This window comes from Protopterus annectens, chromosome 17.part0 (genome assembly GCF_019279795.1).
Source record: "Protopterus annectens isolate FY-2018-M chromosome 17.part0, PAN1.0, whole genome shotgun sequence".
Classification (NCBI taxonomy): Eukaryota; Metazoa; Chordata; order Ceratodontiformes; family Protopteridae; genus Protopterus; species Protopterus annectens.
This window is the reverse complement of record NC_056751.1, coordinates 139,443,391-139,463,946: the sequence shown is the minus strand read 5'-3', so window position 1 is coordinate 139,463,946 and position 20,556 is coordinate 139,443,391. Positions and strand designations below refer to the sequence as shown.

General features: G+C 40.2%; 1 protein-coding gene across 1 annotated transcript in view; it reads right to left on the bottom strand.

Moving 5' to 3' along the window:
• Positions 1-20,556, bottom strand: part of LOC122791413 (fatty acid amide hydrolase-like) — a 1,249,544-nt gene that overhangs the window by 1,025,008 nt on the left and 203,980 nt on the right. The gene's annotated exons all lie outside the window — the stretch shown is intronic.

Sequence of the window (20,556 nt, the reverse complement as noted above, 5' to 3'; positions counted from 1 at the left end):
TTGTCATACATAGGAGTACAGACACTGCCAGTACTACAGTATACCCTCCTTGTACATAAGCCTAACAAGCTGTACAAAAATACTATGACATCTCGTTTTAGAAATTTACATAGTTATTGAAGTATTCAAGTAAGAAAAGTAGGCAACACAGAGGAAACAGGGGCCCCATTCAGGTACGCTACTGCAATATTTAACAGCCATCTTTAACTTCACAATGAAACTGTAACACAGATTTTCAGTTCTGAATGTGACCTATAAAAATGCATTCACTCAAGGCCCCAAAACAACTAAGCGTGTGTCACAGCTGCCTGGAATTACTTGTAACTGACAGCAAAAGTATGCATATACACATGAAATGTGTAAGCTTGTACTGTTATGAGCAAACAGATCATAAACAAAAAAAATACACAAACGTTTTTTTCCAAGTGAAAAGCCCCTGGTTCCACCCCACATTTCCTTACTAAAGGTTGCTGCAACTTGAAAAAACTTGTCTTGCTCTTTTCGCAGAAGGATGTGTGTTTGGAAAAGTTTAAACAAAATACACTTTCAGAAATAAGAGTACCGCTCTTTATGTGAAGTAAATACCACCACATTACCAGATGCCACCTCAAACTGCTGAAGCAATTGTGATATAAGCAATCTAATACAGAGTGACTGACTGTAGGACTATACGTATCATAAGAACCACACAACGTTATATAACTTAGAAAAGAAAGGAAGGAGAAATGGACAGAACAAAGGCAATACCATAATATTTTATACTTGCATTTTAACTGTGTGACCAAGCCACTAAACTGCAGTATTTATCATACTGTTTTCTATAGTACTTTATTGTATTTTTCTTTATCTAATTCATGTTCATAAAACTATTTTACTATTATCTTTCATTTTGTAAAGGCAGAAATATCATCACGCCTCCATCATCTTGCAATGGTTTGCGTTTCCATTAGCAGAAGCACCCACATAGTCTAATTTTATCCTCTTTGTATTGTCACAGCCATGGGAAATTGAATGGTATCATCAGTTTTAACTTAATTCTATCATTTCCTATCTAAAAAAAGACTTTCGGCTTTTCCTGTTTAGGGATCGCCACAACGGAACTCTGGTCCGCTAATGATTGGCAGTGGATTTTTACGGTGCAGAGTTGCCAGCCCGACACCAAACCTTCAAAGGCGGCACACCCACTCTCGCACACACCTACCTGCATATCTTTAGACATCACTCGACCACGAGGAGGACATGCAGACTCCACAGAGAAGGTGCTCCAGCTGAGAACTGAACAGAACCTCTTACTGTGAGGCAACAATGCTAACCGCTGCACCACAGCGACTCTATCATTTCCTATCTACTGCGTGAATTTCTCTCGTTCTTCTCCCAACAGTTTTGGCTTTGACCCCAGCAAACACTACCATCCACTTCAGATTAATCCCATCAGTCTGTATTAACTGCATGACCACCTATATAAATCATCCTACGACAATCCATGATTTAAAAACACTTGTAAACCATGCATTCCCAGATACCTATTATATCTACATCTTCAACAATGTTCTGCTGCCTCCAGGAACATCCTGTAAATTCCATTTGGGGATAGAATGATCTGTCCATGGATTCCAACTACATACATTCCATACTGGAGAGACTGATGCAAGACTTTACTGCAGGTAGCATTTCACTGGTTACAGTATGATTGTTAATGACACTTCCAAAAACTTGGATTGCTAGACTGATCCAACAGTTATATATATATATATATATATATATATATATATATATATATATATATATATAGTACTTGTATATTACTGCAACTACATTGCAAACATGTCATGGTTGTACATGCACTGCTGTCAAACCACAACATATACACATACACGCACACACACACACACACATATATATATATATATATATATATATATATATATATATGGGAACACTTCACATAATCGAATGACTAAATCTCGAATTTCATATGGTCAAGACCATATGATCGAGATTTCAGTAAATCGAATATGTGTAGTGTTTAAAAATAAGACTTTACTTACCTGAATACATTACGTACACACAGAAGCAAGTATTGTTGTACGCTTTGTGTGTACATAATTGTAGTAAGAATCTTTGTGTTCAACATCTTTGTATCATGTATAGTAAGGGTTAAAATGTGAAACTGCATTGCGTGCAAAGAAATAAGCTAAAATAAGTTGTTTTTCTTGTAAAGAATTTGCTGACCAAAGAGGAATGCACAGATGATACCTTGATCCAGGCACAAGCTTATCTTGTGCCTGACCTCTGACCATCTAAGGCACCAGGATATGAATTTATAGCTTTGAGTGAAATTCCTTGTCTAGTAACCAGTCACTGTGTACGTGCAGGAAAGGGTATAAAAAACCATGTGAAGTGTGCAGAATTTAGACTGCTGACATACCATGTACTTTGTAGCATGTCTCCATGCATGTAAAATAAACCTTTTTTGCTTATTTTTATCTGCGTGATTCTTCCAGTATATGTTAAGAGTATTAAAATCTTTTGACATTTCTGGCGCCCAAAATGAAAGACAAATTATGGATTTAGTGGTAACTTAAATAGATCAGAATGTCAAAATTTGGAGAGAGATCTGCGTAAGGACGCAGGAGGCAAAGTTAAAAATCAAGTAAAGGTGGGTTTCCCTCAAGCACAGAAATGGTTAAAAGAAGCTAATAAGAGGCATACGGAACAATTTTCGAATAAGGAAAGTGGTGGCTCGAGTGCAAAAGGTGTATTTTTTGTCCATAAAAAAGATGACGAGACATCTGTTATCTGTCGTAAACCGACAGCCCCACCCTTGTATCCAGAAGTCCCTAAAGAAATGGTCGGTCCACCCCAGTATCAGGAAAAAGAAGCAGAAAATCAAAAAAAAGGTGTCCTCCGTAGTTTTACAGGAGGCATGCCATCCTGACTATGCTTTCTGACCCCACAAGAAGAATTGAAACTACAGTCAGTACCAAAATCCTTATGGTCCCTAGGACAGCACGACATTGGGCTAATGAAAACAGCAGGACAGGTTAAAATAACTCCAAAATCTGATTTTAGACCTCATAAGGGTCAGTATCCATTAAGTAAAAAGGCAGAAGAAGGCATTCTACCAGTGATTACGGCTCTACTGAGAGCTGGGGTTTTAATTCCATGCACAGATTCACCGTGTAACACACCCTTGTTCCCAGTAAGGAAACCGGACGGGACATGGAGAATGGTACAGGATCTGCAGGCTGTAAATGCTGCTGTAGTGCCAAGGGCTCCTATGGTCCCAGATCCATCTGTTTTGTTAAATGATATCCTTCCCACGGATAAGTATTTTTCTGTTATTGACATTAGTAATGCATTCTTTTCTATTCCCCTACAGGAAGATAGTAGGGTTTGGTTCGCTTTTACGTTTATGAATAAGCGGTACACATACACACGACTGCCGCAGGGATATTGTGAAAGCCCTACAATTTTTTCGCAAGAAATGTCGACAAACCTGGCACAGTTTCAACCAGAATATGGCTGTCATCTACTATTGTACGTGGACGACATCTTACTGGCTGCACCCACGGAGGCTGTCTGTGAGTCCTAAACTATTCGGTTATTGCATTTTTTGGCGAAAGAGGGACATAAGGTAAATAAATCTAAATTACAGTTTTGTAAAACTGAAGTACGGTATCTAGGCTATACCATTTCAATTGCTGGTAGACAACTAGATAACTGTAGAAAAGAAGCCATTTTACAGGCACCAATGCCCAGCACAAAAAAAGAAATGATGTCATTTTTAGGAATAACAAATTTTTGTCGTAGTTGGATTCCTAACTATGCAGAGGAAGTAAGTCCACTTTCAGAACTTATTTTCACACTTCCCATGGCAGCACATGACGCGCTGCAATGGACGGATAAGGCAATACAGGCATTTACTAGGGTAAAACAGTTGATAGCAGGATCTGCAACACTTAGCTTCCCTGACTATACAAAACCCTTTGTTCAGACAGTAGATTGTAAGCAGGGCTTTATGACATCGGTTCTGTTGCAAACTTATGGGGATAAGTTGAGACCATTAGCTTTTATTCCAGTAAATTGGACACAGTGGCACGATCTTTGCCACACTGTGTACAAGCAGTAGTCGCAGCCACACTGGCTGTGCAAGCGTCTGCAACCCTAGTTTTGTTTCATGATCTTACCTTACGAGTGCTGCACTCTGTCATGGTAATATTACTACAGGATAACGTTACTTTTCTCTCTCCTAGCAGACACTAATCCTGCATGACAACAATACTATCACAACCACACATGACCATTGAGCGATGCACCACTCTTAATCCAGCCACGCTGTTACCTACAGCTGACGATGGTGCCCCTCACGTGTGTTTAGATTTAACACACTCTAATGTCTTACCAAGACCAGACCTTAAGTACCAACCTTTGGCAAATTCAGATTGGACCCGGTTTGTAGATGGGTCAGCATGTAAAAATGAGGCAGGCATTACACAACTGGGTTATGCAGTCACAACTGAGACTACGGTACTAGAGGCAAGACCCCTCCCCAGGAACCTGTCCGCACAAGCGGCTGAATTGATTGCTTTGTCCAGAGCATGCACCATTTTTCCAAGGATAAGGCAGTTACTATCTACACAGACAGTCAGTATGCTTTTTCCACGGTCCATGTCTTTGCACAGCAATGGAAAAATAGGGGAATGGTTACGGCCTCAGGAAAGGAAATAACCCACAAGGATTTAATCCTTAGCCTCTTACAAGCTGTCCAACTGCCACGGGGACTGGCCATCTGTAAGTGCGCAGCGCACACAAATGCCAAGGATCCGGTATCACTTGGAAATGCAGTGGCTGATAAAACTGCAAAAAGTATAGCCTTAACCTCTACCTTTGCACTCGAGACCACACAGAAGGAACTTCACCCTACAGATAAATTTGATTTACAAACTTTACAGGTAATGCAGGAACTTAGTACAGTTCGGGAAAAACAGCGATGGATTAAATATGGGGCTATTCAAAAGCAGGGAGTTTTTGTAGGTCCAAATGATAAGTATGTCTTGCCAACAAACCTTTAAAGGTATGCCTCATTAGTGACGCATGGCCCATCTCATCTGGGCCCTGCTGCTATGGTTCAAATGATCCAGCAAATTTTCTGGACCAAGGGCTTTATAGCATACGCTAAACGATTTTATCGTGCCTGCTTTGTGCACGATACCATGGTGGTGGGGTGCGGATCACCCCAGCAGCTTTTCCGCTGCCACCGTATCCATTTCACACAATCTGCATGGATTCTATTGAACTAACTCCTGTTCAACAGAAGCGATTTGTGTTAGTCATTATTGACGCTTTTACAAAATGGGTTGAAGCTTTTCCGGTAGCACACCCAGATGCACTATCGGTGGCCAAGGCCCTTACAAATAATATTATCCCTCATTTTGGGCTACCTACACGCATCTATTCTGATAATGGCACACATTTCGTAAACCAAGTTATTCAAAAGCTGGCCGCCGTTTTTCAGATCGAGTTAGAACACCATTGTGCCTACCACCCACAGTCAGCAGGGTTGGTTGAACGCCATAATGGCATTCTCAAAGGCAAGTTACGTAAACTCATGGCCGAGACCCATCAGTCTTGGATAAACTGCTTACCTCTGGCACTCCTGTCTATGCGTACCACTCCCACCTCAAAAGGGGTCACACCATTTGAACTATTATACGGGAGACCTTATTACGTCCCACAGTGGCAACATTTTTTGCCTGCGGAACGTGAGGGGGGGGGTGAAGAGATAGCAGATTACATGAGGAAATTGTTGCTGACCAGAACTAACACTTCTCTAACAAATGATTGCTTTTCAGATCAGAAGAACAGGATCCTGGGAAGGTCCATACCAGGTTTTGATAGCAACACCTACAGCAGTCCGAATAAAAGAAAGAACATCGTGGATCCATCTGACACACTGTAAACTGGTAAAACAGTTTGAACTGGACAAAAACTTGAGTTCCCCTGAGGAACACTGATTAGTAGTAATCTTGTTTTGTATAAATATCTGACTATTGTAGCAATGCAGAGAAATACGGGAAGGGAGCAGCCTTTCCCACAAAAGCATTCCAAAATAATCTTGTTGTTAATAAGTGTGATTGTTACTTCTCTGTTTTGGCCGTTTTTATTTTCAAACAAGACTAGCCAAGTAAAGAGAGATGAGAATACGGCCTGGCATCCGCCTTTTAATACATACCAAGCTATTATTTCAAATTGTTGGATATGCACGGCTATCCCTACTGTACATGGTGGTCTAATGTTAGGTACAGTCCCTTTGGGGGCAAATGATACATGGACTAATTTACTATTTGAAACTTCAAATGTAGCCTTAAAGGACAAAATAGCATTACCCCTCATGGATCGCCAGAATGGAACTGTAAGGTTGGATGGAGTCAGTGTAATGAAACAATAATTCATAACTGTACAATAGATGGGCATTGTGCAACGAGTTTCAAGCCTATAATAGTGCTTGTTAATAGTACAGGGCTTGTTAATGACACAAGTTTTCTTTGAAAAAATGTTATCTGTGTATGATCTTTTGTTTAAAGGGCTGCAAGACAAAGGAAATCACTCTGTTCCAGTCAATATTACACTTAAAGTAAATGATTGTTATTTTATCTGTGGGAGAAAAGCATACAAATGGTTACCAAGGAATTGGTCAGGCAGTTGTTTTTTGGGTTATTTAGCAGCAGCTATAAGACATACATTTTCTCTTCCCCAAGGTAAAATACGAAATGTACGTGCTGTTAATAAACCTGTTAATCCCGTAGGTAACGTTGATGCATCCTGGATCTATCACCACGATTTGGCCCATAGTAGCAGCAAGGGACTATCACACATGGACTTGGGCGATGATGTTATTTCTTGGGCTGGTATTCTTCCAGCTTATGGGACAGTAAAATCCATTTGGGAGCTCAGAAAACTGTCAAAACTGTTAGAAACTCTGAGCAATGCAACTTTTTCTGCGCTAGAATTTGTGACGGATGAGTTAACTGCAATGAGGACTGTAGTGCTGCAGAATCGTATGGCGCTCGATTTCACCCTAGCGGCGAAAGGAGGTACTTGCGAGTGTTGTCCGTTCATTACAGACAACGAATATGACATTAACAGCCATCTGGAGATCCTACAACAAGTTTCTGAACTTACAAAACCAGGACAGAATCCATTAACTGACTTTTTCCAAAATTGGTTTGGAAACTGGGGAACAGTACTTATGAATGTCTTAATTGCTATATGTGTTGGTGCCATTATATTCCTACTGTTGGGTTGTTGCTGCATTCCTTGCATCCGAATGATAATATCAAATGTATTGTCTGCCAATGCAACTAAAGCTTATTATTCTGAATATACAGAACACGAGTCATGCGAAAAACTGTATGAATAAAATGTATTACTGATGATACAAAGTGTTGTTAGGGGGGAAATGTAGTAAGAATCTTTGTGTTCAACATATTTGCATCATGTATAGTAAGGGTTAAAATATGAAACTGCATTGCGTGCAAAGAAATAAGCTAAAATAAGTTGTTTTTCTTGTAAAGAATTTGCTGACCAAAGAGGAATGCACAGATGATACCTTGATCTAGGCACAAGCTTATCTTGTGCCTGACCTCTGACCATCTAAGGCTCCAGGATGTGAATTTATAGCTTTGAGTGAAATTCCTTGTCTAGTAACCAGTCACTGTGTACGTGCAGAATTTAGACTGCTGACATACCATGTACTTTGTAGCATGTCTCCATGCATGTAAAATAAACCTTTTTTGCTTATTTTTATCTGCGTAATTCTTCCAGTATATGTTAAGAGTATTAAAATCTTTTGACAATAATGTTTTATTTGTTTTGCGGTGTTGACAGGAAATGAGAAATCTTCCGTTTTGTGCTTCCGCATACAGCGCAAGATGGGAGATTTCCCATCTCCCCACTGTAGCACGATCTTGGAGTTGGTATATTTAAGTGGGGGGGTGGGGGGCACAGCAAAAGCGAAGTTTGTGGGCTTTTTTTGATGGTTTCGCTTCAGAAGTTCGAGTTTCCGAAACTCGATCTTTTGGTTTCGGTTATTTGCAGTTCGAGATTTTGGCAATTCGAGCTTCTGAAGTGAATCCATATATATATATATATATATATATATATATATATATATATATAAATACACACACACACACACACATTTTATATATATATATTTAGCTAGGTGTCTTCAGCCTTAATGTTTACACAATACGTGTTTAGTCTTCAGCAATATTTAACTATATGAACATGCACACATACATACTATATATTACATATGCATACAAACAGATGTGCACTTCTATATCAAATCAATATGTGAATGATTTTGTTTGCTAATCTTCTTTACTCTGTTTAAAAGGAACTTCCAAGTCTTAACTCATTAATACATATGTGGTATGGAATGTCACACCTTTAGCAGCCTACACACATCCTTGCATTCTAGAGCATTTTCTGAAAATCAACTTCAAAAGCATAAGACAAACAAATGCAAATAGTTTGTGAACAATAAAAGTTATTAAAACTGTACAAATAGCAATTTTGTCAGTAAGAAGGGCTCTTTGTGGTATAATCAGTGCATTTCTAGTCTTTCCATAAATACTATAACATATTATTCATTCCCAATCCCAGAATTATATTCTTGCTAAACTTGATATTCGGATTCAAGGTTATGCACTTTTGCGATTTTCAACATTTGACTTTATAAATTCGAAAAACTGAAATTTGTGATTTAAATTTTTCGAAATTATAAAGTGAACCCGCATACATACATACATACTATACATATATATATATATATATATATATATATATATGTATGGGTTCCTATGAGTTCAGCGACATTTCAAATCAGCGACACTTACCTGTTCGACACCAAACCATCGACATTCACATCATCGACAATTCTGGTAAGCGATCTTCCCCCTTACAGGACCCATGGTAGCGCTTGTTTCTGTATTACAATGAGTAGGGTTTACGTGATTCTGTGTAATTTACCTTGAAAGTGTTGTTATTGATGTCGTACCAGAGAAACAAGCGCTACCATGGGTCCTGTAAGGGGGAAGATCGCTTACCGGAATTGTCGATGATGTGAATGTCGATGGTTTGGTGTCGAACAGGTAAGTGTCGCTGATTTGAAATGTCGCTGAACTCATAGGAACCCATGTGTGTGTATATATATATATATATATATATATATATATATATATATATATATACACATATACACACACACTATACATATCTGCATGTGTGTATTTTATACATGTATGTGTACATGCACACACACACACAAAGTACATCATCCTTACAGCAATACACTAAAGAAACCAGAACTATCCCACAGACTTTAAAAAAGACAAATACTGTACATCAGAGTGCAAGTGATGTGTGCTGTATCTTTAAGAAGTATGTCAAGGCTGTACATGCACATATAAATTCCAGACATGTGCAATCACTACTGCCATTTTATAAGAGCAGCCACAGTGACAGCATGCATGCTCACAGTTGTTAGTTTGCATGTACGTTACTTAAGTTAAAGTCAGTAAACTTCTATAGTGATGTGTGTGTGTATAAAATAAAGCTGCTTGAGCAGATCCAACGAAGACTCTTCTATTGTGTCAAAAGTAGGAGAGCGACATGGTGTCAGACCTGGGATCGCAGACAGTAAAATCCATAGCCATGAAGTGCTGAGATGACAGTGAAGGAAAAACTAAGAGAAATGAGCACAAAAAAGAGCCAGAAAAGAATCAAACATAATGAGAAATAGCAGAAATTGTTTATTTGATAGAAAAAAAACGGGGAATTACAAGGGAACAAACCACATTATTAAGCAAGCAGAAGGCACAAAAAGTTTGTTAACTAAAGGAAATGTTTAAAATAAAGGTATTTGATGAAATAATTAACAGTAAAGCAAAATGAGCATATTTAAAGATAAAATGAGCATGTTTAAAGCAAAAAGTGTGCTTAAAGCAACAAGCACAAGAAAAGTACAATGGGCATAAAAAGGGCTTAAATGAGCAAAATGAATATAATAAGGGCACATTAAGCAAAAATAAAGCAAGGCAGCTGCATGTGTTTTGTCAAAGTTCTGTGTTTTGGCATAACTACGACTTTGTATTGTATCAAGGGCATAACTAAAGTTATTCGAAGTATCTCAAAGTGTGTAAAAATACTTAGTGTGTGCTTATTACTGTGCATGTATTTTGAAGAGTTTAATGTGTGCAAAGAGCAACTATTTTGTGAAATAGAGTCAAAGTATAGCCATTTTGAAGTGTCACCATTACAGTAGGTTTCTTGCACCGTAAAGAGTTGTCTAGCAAGGTACTGCCATTTTAGGGAGATTTCAGTGTGCTGTGTGCAGTTATTCACAAAGTGCAATTACTTAGAAATGTTATTGAGTTACAGGCAAGATATGTCCAGTTTATTCGCATCACGCAGTTATTTGATATGTTTCTTAAAATGATGATAAATGACTATCATTGCAAAACGATATTATAAGAGTGTTACAGTGCCAGAGAAGTTTGTGTCACAAAGTCCAGTTATTCAAAGGTACTATGAGTTTGTCCATTAGCATAATTTTGAAAAGCTCAAAAAGGTACAAATTCAGAAGAACAAAAGCATCGGACAAAGTTACAAATACTGGCATAAGTTTCTGGCATAGGTGCATGTGTGTATGTTAGTGCTTATTTGCAAAACCCTTCACTGGCATGTGTTAACATGGCAGAAGGATTTCGAAAGCCCCTACCACTTGTATTTGATCAGAATATTGCAGAGGATTGGAGAATATTTGAGCAAGAGTACAATATTTTTACACAAGCAGCTTATGCAGATAGAGATGCATGCACCAGGGCATTCATTTTGCTAAATCTAGCTGGGTCAGAGGTCATAGAAAGAGAGCATTCATTTGTGTATGCATCTGCAGTATATGAAGAAGGTGAAAGCCATCATATTGTTGTACAGGCTGTATCAAGGGAAGATCCCGAGTGTTTGAAGCACATGTTCTGAGAAATGTGTAACCCCAGACAAGTATTACATTAGACAAGCATTTGTTTTACACTAGAAATCAAAAACCAGGAGAAACATTTACAGCTTATATAACTGACCTGAGATACAAAGCTAAAACATGTTGGTTTAGTGAATAAAAGATGAGATGATAAAGGACAGGCTTGTGTGTCGTATTAACAGTGCTGCTGTGAAAAAGACTTTACTCCATGACAGTGATTTAACATTGAGCAAAGCCATAGAAATTTGTCAAATCCATGAGGGGACAGAAAAACACACAAGTATGCTTGCGAGTGACAAGAGCATGGGTTCAGATGGATCTAGAGCAAATGTAGATAGCATGTAACATATGACAAACAAAAGCAGGCCCAAGCACGTGGCAGCTACTGGGTTTTCAGGGAAGACATGTAGCTTTCCAGCAAGTTCTAAGAAGGGAGCAAGCTCAGTGCAGTACAAGCATGAATCAGCAAAACCCAAGTCTAGCTTTGTTGTTAACTGTCGCAATTGTGGTACAAATCATGAGTCTAAATGAGAGAAATGTTTAGCATTTGGTCAGCAATGTCAAAAGTGTAAAAAGCGGAACCATCTCCAAAAGTTTTTCAAAATTAAGTAAGCCTCAGACAGTTGCGAAGAAAGGTCACACAAAGAAGCAAGTTGATCAAATAGAGCCGAAGCAGTCAGCTTTCTATGTAAATGGTGCAACAGTGCTTGGTGAAAGAGTTGATGCAGTGAATTTATTAACAAGGAGAAAAGTGTTTTGTGCTGTCCGGATTAATGGAAGATCCACAGAGCTTAAAATAGACACTGGTTCAAAATGTAATGTTACATCAGAAGACATATTTGCTAAAGTGAGAACCAACGAGCAACTCAATGTGGCCAGTAGTGCGAGACTTGTTGCTTATGGAGATGAAGAAATTCAAACCGAAGGGTCCGTGATGCTTTCATGTTATTTGGCCAAGAACTGTTATAACTTGTTATTCTATGTAGTCTGAAGACCAGTGCAATCTTTATTGGGTCTCAACGATAGTTTGAGAATGAATCTGCTTTTTTTTTGCTAAAGAAGTTTGTGTAAGTGCATTTCCAAGTTCTAATTTTTCTGAAGCCATTTTCTCAGAATATGCTGATGTTTTTAAGGACAAGTTAGGCAAACAAAGTTGTGTATTTCATTAAGTTAGACCCAGAGATCACTCCAATAGTCAAACCAGCAAGAAGAGTTCTGAAAGCTATGCAGGATAAAGTTAAGCCTCAGTTGGATAAAACGGTGCAGCAAGGTGTGATTTGTCCAGTCACAGAACCAACTGAATGGGTGTCATCCATGGTAACTGCTCACAAACAAGGCTCAGATGAAACCAGAATATATATTGACCCAAGAGATTTGAACAAAGCATTAGACCGGATCATCCAATGTGCACAGTCAAAGAGGTCACAGCTCTAATACCGAATGCCACTGTTTTCTCTGTCTTGGATGCAAAGAGTTCATTTTGGCAAGAGATGCTTGATCACAAATACTCATTTCTAACTACTTTTGGTACTCCACTTGGCAGGTCAGATTTGTAAGGATGCCATCTGGAATAGGTTCTGCAAGTTAAGTCTTTCAGCATGCAATGCAGCACATTTTATCGGATTATCCTTGTGCCATAATAGTAGATGATCTATTGGATGGAGGCAGTGGTGAAGCAGAGCATGACAGAAACCTCAAAAAAGTTAAAGATAGAGCACATGAAGTAAACTTGAAGTGCAATCCCCTGAAGTGCAAATACAGACATCCAAAAGTTATACACATAGGTCATTTGTTTACGAGTGCAGGCTTGAGACCAGACCCGACAAAGCAAACAGCTATTCTTGAAATGTCAGCATCAGACAATGTACAAACTCTACAACGTTTTCCAGGCATGGTCAACTATTTAGGCAAGTTTATACCAGACTTCAGTGAGTTGACAGCACCTTTAAGAGAGCTATTGTGCAAAAATGTTGCATGGTCATGGTTAGAACTGCACCTGAAGGCATTTGAAGACCTTAAGCTGAAAACTGCCACCCCACCTACATTAAGATACTATGATGTGAACAAACCAGCTACTCTTTCTTGTGAAGCTTCAAAATTTGGTCTTGGTGCAGTTATATTTCAAGAGGGCAGAACAGAAGCCTATACCATCTAGAACACTTACCCAAACTGAGATGCATTATGCCGAAATTGAGAAGGAGCTTTTTGCAATAGTATTTGCATGCTCCAAGTTTCATGATTATATTTATGGTCGAGCTATTCAGATTGAAACTGACCACCAATCTCTAGTTACTATTCTAAAGAAGCCTATGCATTCCGCTTCAGCAAGATTACAAAGAATGATGCTCAAATTTCAAAAGCGCAATTTCAAAATGGTCTACGTGAAAGGTAAATTGCTTTATCTGCCCAGAAATATGACAGAACAACTTGACACACAGAATTTTGTATTAGATGTGATGTCAGTGCATAATTTTTCTACCACTAGACTTGATGAGTTAAGATATCACACTCAGACTGATCCCATTTTACAAAAGCTCAATCGCTACATTAAAGTTAGTTGGCCAACAAATTAATCTAGTATACCACCTGAAGTGCAAACCTATTTTCCTTACAGAGATGAATTGTTGATGGAAGATGGCATTATTTTCAAAGGTTCTAAAATTGTTGTTTCTGCTTCTTTACAAGAATATATCCAGATTCTGCATCATGGTCACCCAGGATCTACCTCCACTAAGAGAAGAGCGAGATAATTAGTATTTTGGCCTTCATTATCAAAAGACATTGCTAGAGTTCTTTGTTCTTGTTCAGTATGCAATAATACTAAACTGCATTTGCAGAGAGAACCACTACAGCTAAGTCCATTTCCTGAACTACCCTGGTCAGCAGTTGCAAATGGTATCTTTGAGTGGAACAATCAACACAACTTGGTTTTGGTAGACTCTTATTTGAACTGGTTTGAGATCGATCTACTACCTACCCTAACATCCACTGCTGCTATTACTAAGTTGAAACATCATTTTCAGTTCATGGTAGTCCACACAAAGTTCTTTCTGACAATGGAAATCTACTTACTAGCCAGTTGTTTCAGAAATTTGCAAAAGAATGGGACTTTGTACATGTCATTAGTAGTCCTAAATATCCTCAGTCAAAATTTACAGTGCAGAGTGCAAAGCAATTACTTGAAAGATCAAAGTGAGACAATACTGATTGTGTTCTTGAATTTGCTTAATCTCAGAAACATACCCCGTGACGATATTCTTGACACCTGCCTATGGTACCCGTTACTTCCAGTTTATTGAAGCCTAAACCTAAGAACAATAAAACCATCAAGGCTCAGTTTAAGAAGCGAAATATCCAGAAATCTAGTTACAACAGTTCGAGCAGATTACTTTGTCCGTTGAGGGAAGGAGAGACAGTACGAATCTAGACAACAAAAGGTTTTGATCGAATTGGACAGATTACTGGCATCTGTGCCAAGCCAAGACACTACCTGGTAGTCTTCTGGGGATGTGGAGTATAGGAAGAACTGCAGACATCTTCTTCCTGTACCAGAATCATCACCACCATCACAACATCGTTTCTGTGATGCAGACTTCAAATCTAAGAGTGAATCAGACACTGTTCCCATATCAGAATGTGGTCAAAATTCTGATTCCATTCCAGAAAATGTTCCGATCAATCCACAGGTCAAACATTTTCCAGAGACTGTTCCAGTTGCTAAATCTAATTTCCAGTTTTATGCCACATGATATGGACGAGTATCGAAGCCTAACGTGAAATACGCAGCAATGTGGACTTGATTGTGTGTATATATTTATACTTAGTATTGTACAATGCATGACAAAGAATTACCTGTGATGTCTGCATGCTAAATAGACTCATAGCGTTGTATGATCTATTTCTCAGAGGGAGGAAGTAGATCAGTGTGCAAGTGATGTGTGCTATACCTTTAAGAAGCATGTCAATGCTGTACGTGCACATATAAATTCCAGGCACGTGCAATCCCTAATGCCATTTTTTTGTAAAAGTAGCCAGAGTGTGAGCATGCATGATCGCAGTTAGTTTGTATATAATTTACTTAAGTCAGTAATCTTCTGTAGTGGTGTTTGTATAAAATAAAGCTGCTTAAACAGAACCCACAAAGGCTCTTCTACAGTGGCAAAAGTAGGAGAATGACAAAGACCATAAAATCAAACATAAAATAGTCCCTAAAAATATAACTCAACATACAATGACCCAAAACACTAAATTTAGACAGAAAAACAAAAAATTGAAACTAATATTATATAAAACAAGAAAACAGGCACTCTGTCTTTCCATCTGATGTGAATGGGAGAAACTGATAAAATGTAAAAGGGACCAAACACTACTCTACAAAATGAGGTAAATAGAATACAGAAAAAATAAATGCAATAAATAACACATTAAAACATCAAATAAAATACTCTACTGTGAAAAAATGCTGCCGCAAAAAATACAAATAAACATAAAACAAAATATTCAGAAAACTTAAATCAGAAAAAATACTGTCCCTTGCACCAATACTAAAACAGACTGAAAGTGAAAATCCTAAGACTATAACTCTTCAAAAATTCCATAATTATATATATACCTATACCAAAAAACTCCAAAGCCTCTCCACTGAAATGAATGAGAAACAGAAATGTAAACAAACTTTATTAATAAATGCATGGATAAATAGAAGATATGGGGGCACTGGTTATGAAAACATTAAATATCTGGTCTTATGGGGTATGGAAACTTGTTTTTTTTTTATCTCACAGCTATACTATTCATTGTGAAAGCCATTACCAAAACCCACACTACCAACCTTTCATTAATTACACCCCAGGCCCCACACCCCCAGTTTTTAAACTCCTTACTATATTAAGTCAGAACATAACTGATGTGCTGTACATGACCTTAAGCCCTGAAGTCAACCTGAGTATACCAATTATACACAATAATATTTTGTTAATACTGCTTTACTGAAATACATTACACAGTCTGTAAAGAAAAAGTTATGTCTTACCCTAACGTTCCATCTGTGTTGTTGATCTTCTTTCATTCATCAGTGATGGGGGGGGTTTCGGCTCACACCAGTCAAAAACTCTCGAGCTAAGCTTCTACCCACAATGCCCTTCTCCCTGTTACCGCAGATCAAGTTTGCCCATGTTGTATACGTAAAAGCAGCGGCCATTTCTGCACAAATGCCCTAAGACACCACTTGGACCCAAAGTATTCCCCAAGAGCCTTTGGCGAGGGAAGGAGGGTGGGAAGTGATGAATGAAAGATGGTCAACAACACAGATGGAACGTTTTGGTAAGATATAACTTCTTTATCTGATGTTGTTAATCTTCTTTCCATTCATCACTGATGGGATAGAATCCCCAGCTACCTTGTGATGCTTGGGCAGCCCTTATTGGAAGAACGTGCCTGAGCACCACTGAGCCGAAGGCAGCTCTCTCTCTCGAGACCACATCCAATTTGTAATGATTGATAAAAGTGTGGGGTTTAGCCCAAGTGGCTGTTGCACAAATATCATCCATAGAAGCCCTGGAGTGGAAGGCTACAGATGTTGCCCTAGATCTAGTAGAATGGGCTTTAATATTCTGTGGCATGTTTTTTGCAGTTGAATAAGTGAAACGGATGCAGTCCCTTAACCATTTTTATAAAATGACCTTGGAGACAGAATTTCCCATTCTAGGTCCAGAAAAGGAAATGGAAAGTTGGTTAGTCTTGTGTATTGCTTACGTATTGCTTTGGTCCTGTCTAAATAAAATCGCAATTGCCTGTGTACAGCCAAGGAATGTAGGTCGCATTCTCCTTTATTAGAAAAATTTGGGAAAAATACTGGTAGGTCAAAAGACTGACTGACTGATGGAAAAGTCAGAAACAACTTTGGGGAGAAAAGATGGGTTCGTCCAGGGTCATATGGTGCACAATGCCTGAAGTTCTGAAATTCGTCTGGCTGACGTGATGGCTACCAAGAAGAGAGATTTCTATGACATGAATTTGTAGTCACATTTCACTGTGGGTTTAACGGGAGGTTGAGTCAAAGACTGGAGTACTAACGTGAGGTGCCATGGCTCTATAGGCTGTCTGATTGGAGGCCTAATGTGAGAAACTCCTTTGAGAAAAGTTTTACACAAATGCAGTGATATGAAAGGAGTACCTTCCAGCCCATTATGATAATTTGAAATAGCCACCAGATGTACTCGTATGGTAGAGGCTGCGGCTCCATCTTCGAAAAACTTAGATAGGTATTTTAAAACCTCTATGAATGGAGCTGAATACTGATCTAGCATCCTTTCCTTTGACCAAATAGAGAACCTTTTCCATTTGTCCCAATATAGTCTTCTGGTGGAAGGTTTATGAGAGGCCAGAATAATGTCACGAACAGTTGAGGTGAGATCATCCTGCCCGACAACTAACGAAAGTGGAGAAACCAAGCTGTCAGCTTGAGACTGGACAGATTCGGGTGACACAACCCTTGGGGGTGAGAAATCGGGTCTGGAAGTGGGTCCAGAATCCATGGTCGACATCACAGATGAGGCTGAAGGAAGGGGAACCAAACTTGTCAAGGCCAAAAGGGGGCTATGAGGATCACTTTGCATTTCAACCAAATAGCTTTCTTTATGAATTGTGGAATCACAAGGATGGGAGGATAGGCATAAAGCAGTCACGCGGACCAGTCGTAAATCAGAGCATCCCTCAGGGACTCCCCCTTTGGGGGGAATAGGGCATAATAGCTGCTGCATTTGTTTGATGGGGAGGTGAAGAGGTCACAGCAAGGCTGGCCTCAACGGCTGAAAATTTCTGCTGCTATTTCGGGATTCAGAGACCACTCGTGGGGCAAGAGAATACATCTGCTCAACTTGTCTGCAATCACGTTGGAGCTTCCAGGGATATGCAGTGCTATCAGAAAGCGGTTGGAAGCTATCATCCACTGCCAAATTATCATGGCCTGTCGACACAGGGGGTAGGACTTGGTTCCTCCTTGTTTGTTGATATCCAGACTACTGACATTGTCTGACTGAATTGCAATCGTTCCAGAAGGAAGAACCGGTTGGAATGCTTGCAATGCTAACAGCACGGCTCTCAGTTCTAGAACACTGATATGCAGGTTGGCCTCCAACTTGGATCATGTGCCTTGGATTGTCTTTCCCTGGAAATGGCCTCCCCCACCCTATCAGGGAAGCATTAATAATCACAATGACTTGGGCTGAAGGGACTGGAATGGGCAGCTCCAAAGTTCTGTGTCTGGCCTCATCCACCAAAGAAGGTCCTGCTTCCAAGAATTGGTTATCTGAAAACATAGCTGGTGATGGTTCAGGAACCACTGGGAGAGAAGAAGCCATTAACGAATCCGCATGTGCAGTTTCGCAAGAGGTACTATTGGTATGGAAGCTGCCATGGATCCTAGGACCTGAAGAACTTCTCTAGCTGAAACTGCTTTGACAGAGTATTCGGAGCTGAAGCCTCAATCTCTGGAGTCTGTGAGCAACACCAGACAGGATCAGGTGTTGAAGGCTACTCTGATGAATTTTATCTGCTGGACTGGAGTAAGATTGGATTTCTCCCAGTTCACAGTTATCCCCAAAATTTCTGTCAGAGAAAGAGTGTATTGCAGGGCTATTACCAGGAGATGCTTGGTGGGGGTGGTAAAGAGCCAATCGTCCAAATATGGAAACACCAGGAATCCTTGCAGTCTCAAGTGAGCTGTAACCGATGCCATGCACTTTGTGAACACTTGGGGGGCTGAAGAGAGACCAAATGGCAGGGCACGAAACTGGTAATGATTGGCTCCTAGCTAGAAGCGAATTAGACTCCGGGAGCGTTTGTCCATTTTGATGTGATAATACGCGTCCCAGAGCTCTATCGAGCGCATCCAATCACCCTTCCCTTAGAAAAGGGAGAATGGACTGAACTGTGACCATCTGGAATTTGGTTTGGGCAACAGACCTGTTCAAACTGCTGAGATCCAGAATGAGTCTCCAGTCCCCTGTCTTTTTTGGCACCAAAAAGAATTTTGAGTATAATCCGGATCCACATTAATCTGGTGGGACTAATTGGATTACTTTTTTGATACAGCTTTTTTTATTTCTGAAGCTGCTTCTTCCCTTTCACTGGGTGGAACATCAGAAGTTTCATTGGAAGTTTTGGATAAGTGATGCGGAGAATAGAGTAACCTCTGGTTATGAAATTCTGCACCCAATGTTCGGTGGTAATAGAGTGCCAGGCAGCTTGAAGAGAGAAATGACCCCCGACTGTTTCCAGAGGAAAGCAATCAGGCCGCTCTTCAGGAGTGCTAGTAAGGCTGCCCAGAGAAGGAATCCCTGGGGCCTTGGTTACATGGACCCTCTCTGCCTCGATAGGGGCGTCTTCCAGAATTGTTACCCCTTCTGCCCCTGGGGGTATGATCACCACGTGTGGCATGGAAAGGACTTAGAATTTTTGTGCCACATCTTCCCACTCCTCTGGTTCCTGGAAAAGGAACGTTGAGGGTTGGAAGAACGTAGACCTATGGCAGACAGGGTCTTACCGTCCTGCTCACACCTGGCCAGAGTGTTCTTTACCTTGTAGCCAAAAAGGGAAGATGCTTCAATGGGAGTATTCAGAAAGGAAGAGTTGAAGGGATTGGAGATGTCACAAATGTGCATCCAAGCATGACGTCGCAAACCTATGCCTGAACCTGCAGCACTAGCTGCCCCTTCAGTTGCATGTGAGAGCAACCACATGGAAGAGTTGGAGATTGATTCCAGGGTTGCTACATGCGAGGCAACCTTATCCCTTAACTCATCAGACACCTGTCCTGTGAGTGTTCCAGAGAGTTCAAAGATCAAGTCTCTTTGGAGCCTCATGAAATGTGGCAAGTAGTTCAGGGATCGTATGGCAAAGGCCGCTGATGCAAAGACTCACTTCCCCACCCTGTCCACAGCCCGGGACTTTCTATTGGGCAGGTGGACAGTAAGACTCTCTTCAGCAAGATCCTTTTTCGTGGCCGCCACCACCACCACCATAGCATCGACTGGTAAACCTGTGGACCAATGTGGGTATTCCTCGGGTGGAGAAAGTATCTTGTTGGGTCTCAGAGGGATTGCCACAACAGAATCAGGGTTCTCTCAGACATGTTGCACCACAAACTGAAACCACAGTTGCAGGCGGGGTCACCCAAGAGGTAGATGGCCAGGCACGGAAACCCTGCAGAAACACGGACTCCTCAGAAGGGTTGGGTAGGCTTCCAGTCACCCCTTTGTTTCAGCATTTCAAGGAGGTCTCTGAAGGAGACCGTGGGGACCCTTCACCATCATCAAAATAAGTGTCCTCTGTTAGAGACTCCTCAGGCGAGTCTACATACTTCCTCCTGCACGCTCTCTTCTGTGGGGGCTCCTCAGTGGGGGCGTCTGAAGTGGACTCAGAAGAATGGATACCCTGTGACGGGGGTTCCTGCCGCTTCCCTGCTCGGTGTCCCGGGGAGGTGGCCTGTGGCAGCTGCAGCACAGAGG